Here is a 12216-nt window from a genome sequence, read left to right on the forward strand (position 1 = left end):
AGACACCTTGTCTGGGTTTAGAGAGTGATATTGGGAGGAGCCCAGCAGAAAACTTTCTGATAGACCCATCAAAGGCAGAGTTGTCAGATAAAACGCAGAGCATCTAGTTAAATTTAAACATAAGTTAAATAATAAATAACTTTTCTTAGTAGAAGTATGTCCTGATATGGTTTGGCTGTGTCCCCACCCAAATCTCATCTTGAATTGTAGTTGGCATAATCCCCATGTGTTGTGGGAGGGACCAGGTGGAGAAAATTGACTCATGGGGGAGGTTTCCCCCATCCTGTTCTCATGGTAATGAGTTAGTTCTCATGAGATCTGATGGTTTTATAAGGGGCTTCCTTCTTCAATGGGCGCTCATTCTTCTCCTTCCTGCCACCATGTTAGGAAGGACATGTTTGCTTCCCCTTCCACCATGATGTAAGTTTTCTGAGGCCTCCCCAGCCATGCTGAACTGTGAGTCAATTAAACCTCTTTCCTTTATAAATTACCCAGTTTCAAGTATGTCTTTATTAGCAGCCTGAGAATGGACTAATACATGTCCCATGCAATATTTGAACTTTAAATAAATAGTATTTGAGATTTTATTGTTATATCTTGATATATATATATATATATATATATATATATATATATTTGATAAACTGTTGTTTGTCAGGGCACCGTGTGTTTATTTTGCCCCCTCCGGCCTCCCTCCCTCCCTCACTTCCTGCCTGCCTTTCTCCCTTTCTCCCTTCCCTTTCTCTCCCCACCATCCCCCTTTCTTTCTTCTGAAAACACTACACTAAAGAGTACATGAGAGAAAGGGTTAACTTAAAATTCCTGTCAGAGCCAGAGAGCAATAAACCACCGTGCCAGTCTAAAAACCGCATTCTAGAATGGGTATGAGGTATAGGGGTCAGAATCTGTTAAGCTGGAGGACAGCAGCTGATCACACCTTCCCAGACCTTTTATTTATGTCATAGACTTTTATATGCTTGTTACACCTAAATTAATAGTTGTGCAAAAAAAGGAAAATTGTATAGGGTTCTCTAAAATGGAGACAAACAAAATACAGAATTAATCTGCTACAAAATTGCATATTTTGAAGATTATTTTTGAAGATCACAAAGAGTATAGAATGTACAAAGACCTCATACACAAAAAAGGAAATCAGTAACTAATTTCACAAAAGAAATAAAACTATAGTAAAAATTCTTATTAAAGAATTTTTAAACATGATGCTGTCATTACTTTTTAAAGTGACGATTGCGCCATCTAGTGGTTCATTTTATATCTACTTGAAAAAAGCTTAAAATTATTCTCACTGCCTTATAGACAGAGCTCACAATGGTAAAATATTTTATTTAATTCACTTACACTTTATTGTACATATTTAAGGTATATAACATAGTGTTATGGGAATAAAACACTTGCTTGGATATTAAAGTAGATAAATCACATTAAGCATAATTTAATATAGATGCCAAAATCTTATTTGAAAAAATAACAAATCAGAGCCTCATATAGTTTGTCTCAGAATTTTTAGGTCTGAAACAATTAGCTATATGTTTAATATATAATTAGTTATTATATAATTCTAATGAGAATGATTTTGTGCAAGGTCAGATTTTTCTTTTTGTTCCTTGGTTTCTATAGCACCCTGTGAAATAGAGATAATAAAAAAATTTCAAGCCTTCATTAGTTATTCTCTACTTTGGGTGATATTTTTCTAACCCTTGATGTTAATTCATTAATATTTCTTCCCTTAACCACATATACTACTCTGCCCTGAGGAGGAGTAGATTTTGTAGAAGTATGTGTGTGAGGTGAGGTGTCTATATAATGGGCAATGTAAAAACAAAACAAAGAGAGGTAGGTATCTATTTAAAGAATGTTTATTATTTTTTACAGGCTAGCTGTCTGTGCTTATCTTAGGATTGAGCATAGTATTGTGCTTGATACTGAGATTCTACAACACAGGAGGCTCCATTTTTGACCTCATGGGCTTCTGTATTTTGGAGAAATCAGATTAGTAAGGAGACAATTTTAATAAAATGGGACAAGTTCTAAAATGGGTATTATGGTATCCTGTGGATGGGCATCTAAGTAATTTTAGTGAATTACTTAGGGAAGGCTAAGGGAAGTCTTAGGAAAGGCCGCCAGAGTGAGAGTTGCCCGTATAAATGTATGCACTGAAAGGAGGTGTCAAAGGACTTTGAACAGCAGGCTCAGGCAGTTCAACTTTTTTTTTTTTTTAAACTATTTATTAACTTTTGTGGGTACATAGTAGGTGTACATATTTCTGGGGTACATGACATGTTTTGGTATAGGCAGGCAATGTGTGATGATCACATCATGGAAAATAGGGTATCCATACCCTCAAGCATTTATCCTTTGTGTTACAAACAATCCAATTATACTTTCTTAGTTATTTTAAAATGTACAATTAAATTATTACTGACTATAGTCACCCTGTTGTGCTATCCAATACTAGTCCTTGCTCATTCATTCTCACTACTTTTTTTGTACCCATTAACCATCCCCACCTCCCTGTTACCTACCACCGTTCTCAGCCTCTAGTGACCATCCTTCTACTCTCTATCTCCATGAGTTCAACTGTTTTGATTTTTAGAACCCACAAATAAGTGAGAATATGTGATGTTTGCCTTTCTGTGCCTGGCTTCAGTTAAACTTTTAAGTGACATGACAGGTGTATAGAAAATGACACAAATGAGGAGGCACATTTTAAGAATATTGATCTGTTATGTGTAGGATGACTGCATAGTGTAACAGTAAGCTCTCTGGTGACGTAATTTTAATCTTAGTGAGATCTTAGCATATTTTTTTTGCTACTAGAAAAGGGGCCAGCAACCTTTTTCTGTAAAGGGCAAGGCAGTTTACAGTTTTGCTTTGTGGGCCTTATAGACACTGTTGCAATAACTGAACTCTGCCATTGTTGAAAGCAGCCACAGAAAACACACAAATGGGTGTGGCTGTATTCCAGTGAATTTTAGTTACACAAATAGGTGGTAGGCCAGATTTGGCCCATCTGCCATAGTTTTCTGACCCCGGCACTCTAGACCATTAATTCCGTAAGAGCAGAGATAGGGTCTGTTTTGTTTTTTATTATTGTCTCAAGGCCCCAAACAGTTCTTGGTTTATTGTAAGTTTTCATTGACTATTCAGGGAATAAACACACAAATGAATAAATATAATAGGTCATGGCTGGGATAAGAAAGCAGATGGAGGCAAAAGTCCTGAATAGGAAAATTGCTGTGGGGATGCAGAGGTTGAAGTAGATGTGAGAGGCATTTTCAAGGCTTTGGTAAGTGTGTTAGTATGAAAGAGGAAAAATTATAGTAATGACAAACATTATTTGACACTTACCATGTGCCAGGCAGTCTTCTAACCTTTCTAGTTTCTCTATTATGTTATAAGAAGGGTACTATCATCATCCTCATTTTGCAGAGAAGGAATCTAAGGAACAGAGAGGTTAAGTCTGCTAATGAGTGAGGAAATCCACCTTTTAGTCACCATTTTATGTCTCTCAATCCTGTGGAAATGTTGGGAGCATGAAAGAGTATGGTGTTGTTAGTGAAATAGGGACAACTGGATAGCAATATAGTAAAGGGAAAACATTAAGAATCCACTTTTATAAGCTTTATTCCTGGGATGGAGGCTGGTTCAACATACACAAATTGATAAATGTGATTCACCACATAAATAGAATTAAAAGCAAAAACCATATCATGTCCTCAATAGATGCAGAAAAGACTTTGATAAAATTCAACTTTCTTTTGTGTTAAAAACCCTCAACAATTAGGCATTGAAGGAACATACTTCAAAATAATGAGAGCAGTCTATGACAAATCCACAGCCCAACATCATCCTGAACAGGTGAAAGATTGAACCATTCCCCTTGAGAACTGCAACAAGACAAGGATGCCCACTCTCACCACTCCTATTCAACACAGTAATGGAAGTGCTAGCCCGAGCAATCAGGCAAGAGAAAGAAGAAAAGATATCCAGATAGAAAGAGAGGAATTCAAGCTTTCTCTCCTTGCAGATGATATTATTCTATACTGAGAAAATCCCATGGCCTCTGCCAAAATGCTCCTAGAACTCATAAGTAACTTCAGTAAAATTTCAGAATATAAAATCGCTGTACAAAAATCAGTAGCATGCCTATACACCAATTACATCCAAGCTGAGAACCAAAGCAAGAATGAAATCCCATTTACAGTAGCCACAAAAAGAATAAAGTACCTAGGAATACGGAACCAAGGAGGTGAAAGATCTTTACAATGAGAATTACAAAACACTGATAAAGGAAATCAGAGATAACACAAACAAACGAAAAAAGATTTCCTGCTCATGGAAAGGAAGAATCAATATGGTTAAAATGGCTATACTGACAAAAACAATTTACAGATTCAATGTTATTCCTATCAAACTACCAACATAATTTTTCACAGAATTAAAAAAATTATTCTAAAATTCATATGGAAACAAAAAAGAGGCTAAATAGCTGAAATGATCCTAAGCAAAAAGAACAAGGCCAGAGACATCACACTTCCTAACTTCAAACTATACTACAAGCCTACAGTAACCAAAATAGCATGGCACTGGTGCAGAAACAGACACACAGACCAATGGAACTGGACAGAGAACATAGAAATAAAGTCATACACCTAAAAGCACCTGATCTTCAACAAAGTCAATGATAACAAGCACTGGGGAAAGGGCTTCCTATTCGATAAATGGTGCTGGGATAACTGGCTAGCCATATGCAGAAGATTGAAACTGGACCCCTTCCCTTCATTATATATGTTATGAAAATTAACTCAATATGGACTAAAGACTTAAAGGTAAGATCTAAACCTATAAAAACCCTAGAAGAAAACCTAGGAAATACGATTCTGGACATCAGGCTTGGTAAAGAATTTACGACTAAGTCCCCAGAAGCAATTTCCATAAAAACAAAAATTGACAAGTGGGACCTAATTAAACCAAAGAGCTTCTGCACAGCAAAAGAAACTATCAACAGAGTAAACAGACAACCTACAAAATGGGAGAAAATATTCACACACTACACAACAAAAAAGGTCTAATGTCCAGAATCTATAAGGAACTTAAACAATTCAACAAGCAGAAAACAGACAACCCCATTAAAAAAATGGGCAAATGACATGAACAGACACTTCTCAAAAGAAGACATACATGAAATCAACAAATAGATTAAGTAATGCTCAACATCACTAATCGTTAGAGAAATGCAAACCAAAACCACAATGAGAAACCAACTCACACCAATCAGAATGGCTATTATAAAATGTAAAAAAAATGACAGCCATTGGTGAGGTTGCAATGAAAAGGGCACACTTACACATTGCTAGTGGGAATGTAAATTACTTCAGCCATTGTGGAAAGCAGTGTGGAGATTTCTTAAAGAACTTAGAACGACCATTCAACCCAGCAATACCATTACTGGCTATATACCCAAAGGAATATAAATCATTCTATCAAAAAGACATATGCATTTGTATGTTAACCGCAGCACTATGCACAATAGCAAAGACATGGAATCAACCTAGATGCCCATCAACAGGGTACTGGATAAAGAGAATGTGATACATATATACCATGGAATACTACACAGCCATTGAAAAAATGAAATCATGTCCTTTGAAGAAACATGAATGCTGCTGGAGGCCATTATCTTAAGCAAACTAACATAGGAACAGAAAACCAAATACTGCATATTCTCATTTATAAGTAGGAGCTGAACAATGAGTACATATGGACACAAACAAATGGGAATGATAGGCACTGGGGACTACTTGATGTAGGAAGGTGGGAGGGAACGTGGGGTGAAAAACTACCTATTGGGTACTATGCTCACTATCTGGGTGATGGAATTATTTGTACACCAAACCTCGGCAACACACACTTATGTAACAAACCTGCACATGGACACCCTGAACCTAAAATAAAAGTTGAAAAAAACCCCACTTTTAGCTAGACTGCATTGAAGGTAAGAGTAGGTGATAAAATAGCTTTTTTTTTTTTCTATAAGCATCTAGGGACATGGCTCATAAATTTGATGATAGTTCAGGACATAAGGCAGATTTAATTAAATAGACTAGCAGGCAAAGAGCTGGGACACATGCACCCGGCATACAATACCTAAGACTACTTAAATTATACTGAGGAATCATTAACATTATACAGAGCACTGTTTTCTTATTTCAAGACCATTCAAAAAATGTTATATATCCTTAATTGTCAGTACAAGGAAAAATTTGTGGGTTCTTCTGTCTCCAAACATAAACAGATGATAGCAGAGAATAAAATGCTAAACACTTTGGAAATGTGATTAATAGCTCCTCATGATAGTAAATCAAGAGATGAATATTAGAGTATGTTCTTACTAATATAGTTCATTATTTTACTTCTGTGCATTTAGAATGAAGCTGATTTGAATTCCTAAATTGCAGATAAATTGTTTAGTTCTGACCGTCAATTTTATAGCTTAGAACTTCTATGGGTTAATTTTTCCTCATTACTATAGAAATTCAACATGAAGATTTTAATTTTCTTGTACTTAGGCAAGTCTAAGACTGTAAGAGTTTAGTATGAACATGGATATAAAAAATTAACTGAAAATGAGATAATAGAAGATTTAATGTTTTTTGTTAAATATCATTCACTTACTAAACATTACCAAAGAGGGAATATAGAGCAGCATTGTACTTCGTTACCAAGGTGAGTACAAAATAGAAAACATGGTCTTGTTCCCCACCCTGAGGACTTGCTACTTTATTTAGAATAATGTATTTGTATGAAATATATGATATATATAAAATATAATATTCAGTTTCTTAGGGCTTTACCTTAGTGCCAGGCACCATTTTAAGTACTTTGATGTAGTACTTAATCAAAGTTTAATCACCATATAAAACCTACAAAGTAAATACTATTATTAGCTCTCAGATTGCAGATGAGAAGCTAATACAGAAAAATATAATCTCTACTTAGCCTACTTTTTCAGCTTACCTATCAAATATGGATTTTGATGCTTTGGACAAGAGAGATTCTTATGTATATGTTGAGGCTGAGATAAGAACAGAGAATGAAAGTTATTGGAGAAAATTTACCTTGAGCTGGATCTGTAAAAAAGTTCTGGTTATAGATTTGTGGGTTTTCTATGCATAAGCAAAAGCGCAGACACAAAATCTATGTGGTGTGATGATAAAGTCAAATGAATAATATAATAAACGCATGTAATTTAGCAATGGGCGATCACACGACCTAAAGGAATCTAGTTCTGCATATATAACATTTCTCTGCTCTTTAAAGAAAAAGGAAAACATAGCTGAATTATCTTCTCAGGTCATCTCCTGTGTGGATGACTTAATTCATATAAAATTGCTTTCCTTTATGGCTTATTTCCATTTGAGTAACAAGTTGGGAGAATAAGGTAAGTGTGATATGATGTATAACATTTTACCTGCCAAAATTTGCTGGATTTTAAATGACATGCTCACAATTTGAAGTCTTTGAAGAATATACAATCAAGTGTTAAAACAAATGAACCTCATCATACACTGGAATGTGATGGCATATTGAAACTCGACATGTTTACTAGGACGGGTTGCTATAATAATCACTCCACCTGCTGACATTCCCCTATGGCCTTCCTTTCTTTGCTGGTGAGATACTCACCTAGGTCCTTGGTGATACCTCACAGAGTGTAAGAAGGATGAGATGAAATGACTCTTTACATACTAATGAAAATACTGGCAGTTGTCTGTAGGCCTTATTTTGTAGTTCTCCAGGTTTAAGGGCTTGAACACTGTAGTATGTTAACAGTTGCACTCAGAATTCCTATTAAGGAGAGAACTGTCTTTGGGAAACTACATGAGCTGCTTGGAGTAGATAGTGGACCCTGGTTGCATTGGGATGAACATGAGCCTGGACTACAAAATAAGATGATAAATTACTCTGCCTGAGACCAGGAGGGACTTGTGGTTTGTTTTAACCTACAGATCAGTTGGAAAAAAGCAAAGCAAAGGACAGAAGACAAAAACTGGAGTGGAATTGCCATGTATTTACTGCAGTGGTGGGGTGACCAAAAGACAAGTTGGAAGTTATTTAGGTGGCCATGATATAAACCTCTTCCTTCAACATTGTCACCTCTCCCCACCCCCTGCACCAATCTAAACAATCTGATCTAAAAATGTAAATGGCTTTGTTAATTTGATAGAAATTAAAGAAGTTGATTTAGCTTTTAGGCATCTGTGATATGGAATAGACAGTATGGGTGAAAGACTGGTGAGCTAGAGATGACTTTAGAAGATAAACATTCCTTTTGGAATCTTCACAATTTATGTAGATGTCAAGGGTCTGGTAGAAAGTAACTGACATCTGAGTTATAAAAAGACCACGAGAGAAAAGAGGTTACTCTTAAGCCACAGTGTAGGGAGGCTTGATGAAAATCCACAGTGAATTCTTACCTCTGACTCTTATTTTCCAGCTACTTAAATAATGAAGAAACAAAAAATGTAAGCTTATTTTAAAATCTACCTCTTCAAATAAGTTTTCCATATTTTCTGACTATGGAAAGATAATTTTCTGAAAACGTCTCATCTTTGGCCAGTGGGAGTCTCTTTAAGTTGGCTCCTGTTGTCTTTTAATATAACCATAGTTGTCTTTGTTAACATTCTTGCTTTTAGGCATAAAAAGATATCTAGGCTTATATATTTTCTGTCCTAGAGCTGAGTGTACAATTCTCCAAGAAGTCTTGGTTCATTTTAGTGGAAAATGGTATTTGGAGATGACAATTTTGGCACTAGAAGTGTTCATTGATACTGAGTTATTGTTTCTAAATCTTTTTAGCAGATATAGCTGGGAAATTTTTAAAAAAAAAAAAGAAAGATTTTTTTTTTTTGAGGTGGAGTCTTGCTCTGTTGCCCAGGCTGGAGTGCAATGGCACAATCTTGGCTCACTGCAGCCTCTGCCTCCCGGGTTCAAGTGATTCTCCCTCCTCAGCCTCCTGAGTAGAAAGTTAAGTAATGAGTTCATACATTAATTCCAGTTCATATTAAGGATTAGAATGATTTTTACTTCTTTGATTTTATGCCTAGATCTCTTTCATGCTGAAAATTCTAGTTCCTAATGATTAATGTTAATATAATTGTTCATTTGGTTTATATATATTTATGTGTTATATAAATATAATGCTATTTGGGTATTTTTATATATAGTTTTAAAATAACAATATCAATGTTACCACTAACATCAAGACTACAGGATGCAATAGAATCTCTTTATGGTTCTTTTTGTCTTTAGGCTATAATCCACTGTATAGTCAAAATATTGTGTTTTAAAATCAATTGAACTAAATCTTTTCTGCTTGGTTATGCTACCAACTTGAAGTACAGTTCATTTCCTAATTTTTCTTCAGTATTTAAAAATTGGTCTTTTTCATTTTTAATTGACCGTGTGAAACATTTTACCTGGTTCCAAATAAAAACTATAAAGCAAATTATAGTTAGAAAGTCTAGCTTTTATCCTTTTACTACTTCTTGTTTTCTCCCTTACCCTATAGATAACTATTTATAAATTGTGTGTGTGTAATCTTGCATTTTTTTCTTAGAAAAATATGAGCATATTTGTATGTGTATCTATATTTATGTATTTATATCTGTTTATCTATATCTATTATCCCCTTTTCTTACATGTTTCTTTACCCTGATTTTTTTCACTTAATAAGCCCTGAGGATCACTCCATAGCAACATATAAAAGGTCTTTTTTTTATGTATGTGAAGTCCTCCATTATATAAACATTCCTTAGCTTTTTCAACAAGATACCTAGTGATGAACATTTGAGCAGTTTCCAGTCCTTGTTTTAACAAATAGAGAAATTAGTTTGCTCTAATACATAATAGTGTCTGATTCTCTACAGCCTCACTAATAGATTAGTCATATTTTTAGCTTTTTGCCAACCTCATAGGTGAGAAAAATTATCTACCTCAAATTGGAATCTCTAAAAGACAGAGTTAAAGGCAATTCCAAGGAAGTAAGGAGTACTCTCTCAAGGAAGCAACAGTGAGAGAAAAGCAAAGGGAGGAGGAAAAAAGGAGAACCAGTACAAGGTAATGAGTTACCAAGCTGGCCATAGCTTCACAAGAAACTCAGCTGATTGCTTGGTAAGGAGAGGCGGTTTTCTTGGAAGGCGGGATAGAGTAGTACAATTAATTTGATTGCTATGCAGAGAGAAAAAGAATAGCAGGAATAGGCAGGTTGATAACAGTCATGTATAGCTTGACAACAGATTAAAAATTTACATTTTGCTGCATTGGCAGTGGAAAACCAGGAAACATTTTGAGCAGGAAAATGATTAAGAGCAAAGAGGATTTTAGGAAGATTCAACCTGGATTAAGGTTAGGAGTGTTTAGGGAACAGGTCACTAGTTGGAAAACAATTACATGTCCAGATGAGGAGTAATAGAAGACTGAATTAAGCATTGTTGGACAAAATATATAAAAGAAGACAGTCCGAGCAAAGGATGCTTAATTTGGGAACTTTGGAAGACCTTAGAGAATCTATTATTGGGTTCTAGGGGTTTGTAAACCTCTAAAATGATAAGCACATTTTTGTGTTCCAAGTATGTTCAGTTTTTAGGAGAAAGGATTTTTAGCTTTGACCTGATGCTCAAAGGCATTTCTAAGACAAAAAATAATTAGGAAATCCTGAATTAATGAGATTTTGTGATCACTGATAGATTTATGTTGTAAATAAGCCTCATTTATGAACTTAATCTTTGATGCATTTTACATTTTTACAACCACATTCTTCCAACTCCTATTGTACTTATTGTCTGTGCCACTCATTTTAACATCTAACTTGTTTTTGTAAGTTTTGTTTTTCCTACACTGCTTTTCTTTTTTTTTTTCAGACGGAGTTTCCCTCTTGTCATCCAGGCTGGAGTGCAGTGGTGCGATCTCAGTTCTCTGCACCTTCTGCCTCCCAGGTTCAAGTGATTCTCCTGCCTCAGCCTCCCAGGTAGCTGGGATTACAGGCACCCACCACCACACTGGCTAATTTTTGTATTTTTTAGTACAGATGGGGTTTTGCCATGTTGACCAGGCTGGTCTTGAACTCCTGACCTCAGGTGATCCACCCATCTCGGCCTCCCAAAGTGCTGGGATTACAGGCATGAGCCACGATGACAGGGCTACACTGTGTTTTTCTTAAAGGGACACATCTGCATATTGTCCTCAGTCACAGGTTACTGTACAACATGGTGACTATGGTTAATAACAACGTCTTGTGTTTTGAAAATTGCTGAGAGTAGATTTTAAATATTCCAATCAGAAAAAATTATAAATATGTGAGGTAATGCATATGTTAATTAGCTCATTTGAGCCATTCCACAATGTATATATATTTTGAAACATCATGTTCTACATGATAAATATATCCAATTTTTGTCAATTAAGAAAATAAAGGAAAAAAGTACCACTTAAATAAAACTTGCTTAAAAACACCTATTAAGCTAGACATGGTGGAAGAAATTGGCAAAAATGTAAAATATCTTTCTTCTCACTAAACATTTTTAGTTTGGAATCAAATAGCCATTTAATTAAAGCATTTTATTTACCTAAAAAAAAAAAAAAGACACCTACCAAGCACATACACACATAGAACTAAGAACTAAACCCATTTTTTGTTTTTTACTTAAAAATTTTGTTTTAATGTAACTTTTTTCTTTTTTATCCTTGGCTACTAAGAACAGAAATAGTTTTACATTTCTTTGTTGCATCAGAACTCGTCCCAGGAGCATAAAGGCCTGAAATGAACTCTGCCTTATGATACTCACATTTGAGAAATTCCATTAGAACACAGATGGATCTGTGTGTGGTGATGAACTCGGAGCAGGAGAGAAGGGCTTTCATCACTTCACCAGGGTCCTGAACACACTGGAAACCTTATCAGGCCCCATCTCTCTCCTTACTTGGAATAAGACTTTCCCTTATGTACCAAAACAACGCCTCCCATCTCAGCTAAGAGGAAGGGAGCTAAAGGGAGCATTTTGAGTGGTTGTTTTAAATTTATAACATTAAACTGTTCGTTGTTAAGACCCTTTGATCAGCTTTGAGGTTTTCCTTTTACAATTGATTCTAAACACCATAAAATTGGTGCTTCTGTGTTGGTACTTGCCTCTTGAG

The 12216-nt window shown here is 35.3% G+C and overlaps 1 protein-coding gene across 1 annotated transcript in view; it reads right to left on the minus strand.

Annotated features, from left to right (window-relative positions):
* LOC100609532 (protein eyes shut homolog) overlaps positions 1–12216 on the minus strand; it is a 2075858-nt gene that overhangs the window by 27226 nt on the left and 2036416 nt on the right. The window lies entirely within an intron of this gene.

The sequence above is a fragment of the Pan troglodytes genome, chromosome 5, assembly GCF_028858775.2.
Source record: "Pan troglodytes isolate AG18354 chromosome 5, NHGRI_mPanTro3-v2.0_pri, whole genome shotgun sequence".
NCBI classification, from domain to species: Eukaryota; Metazoa; Chordata; class Mammalia; order Primates; family Hominidae; genus Pan; species Pan troglodytes.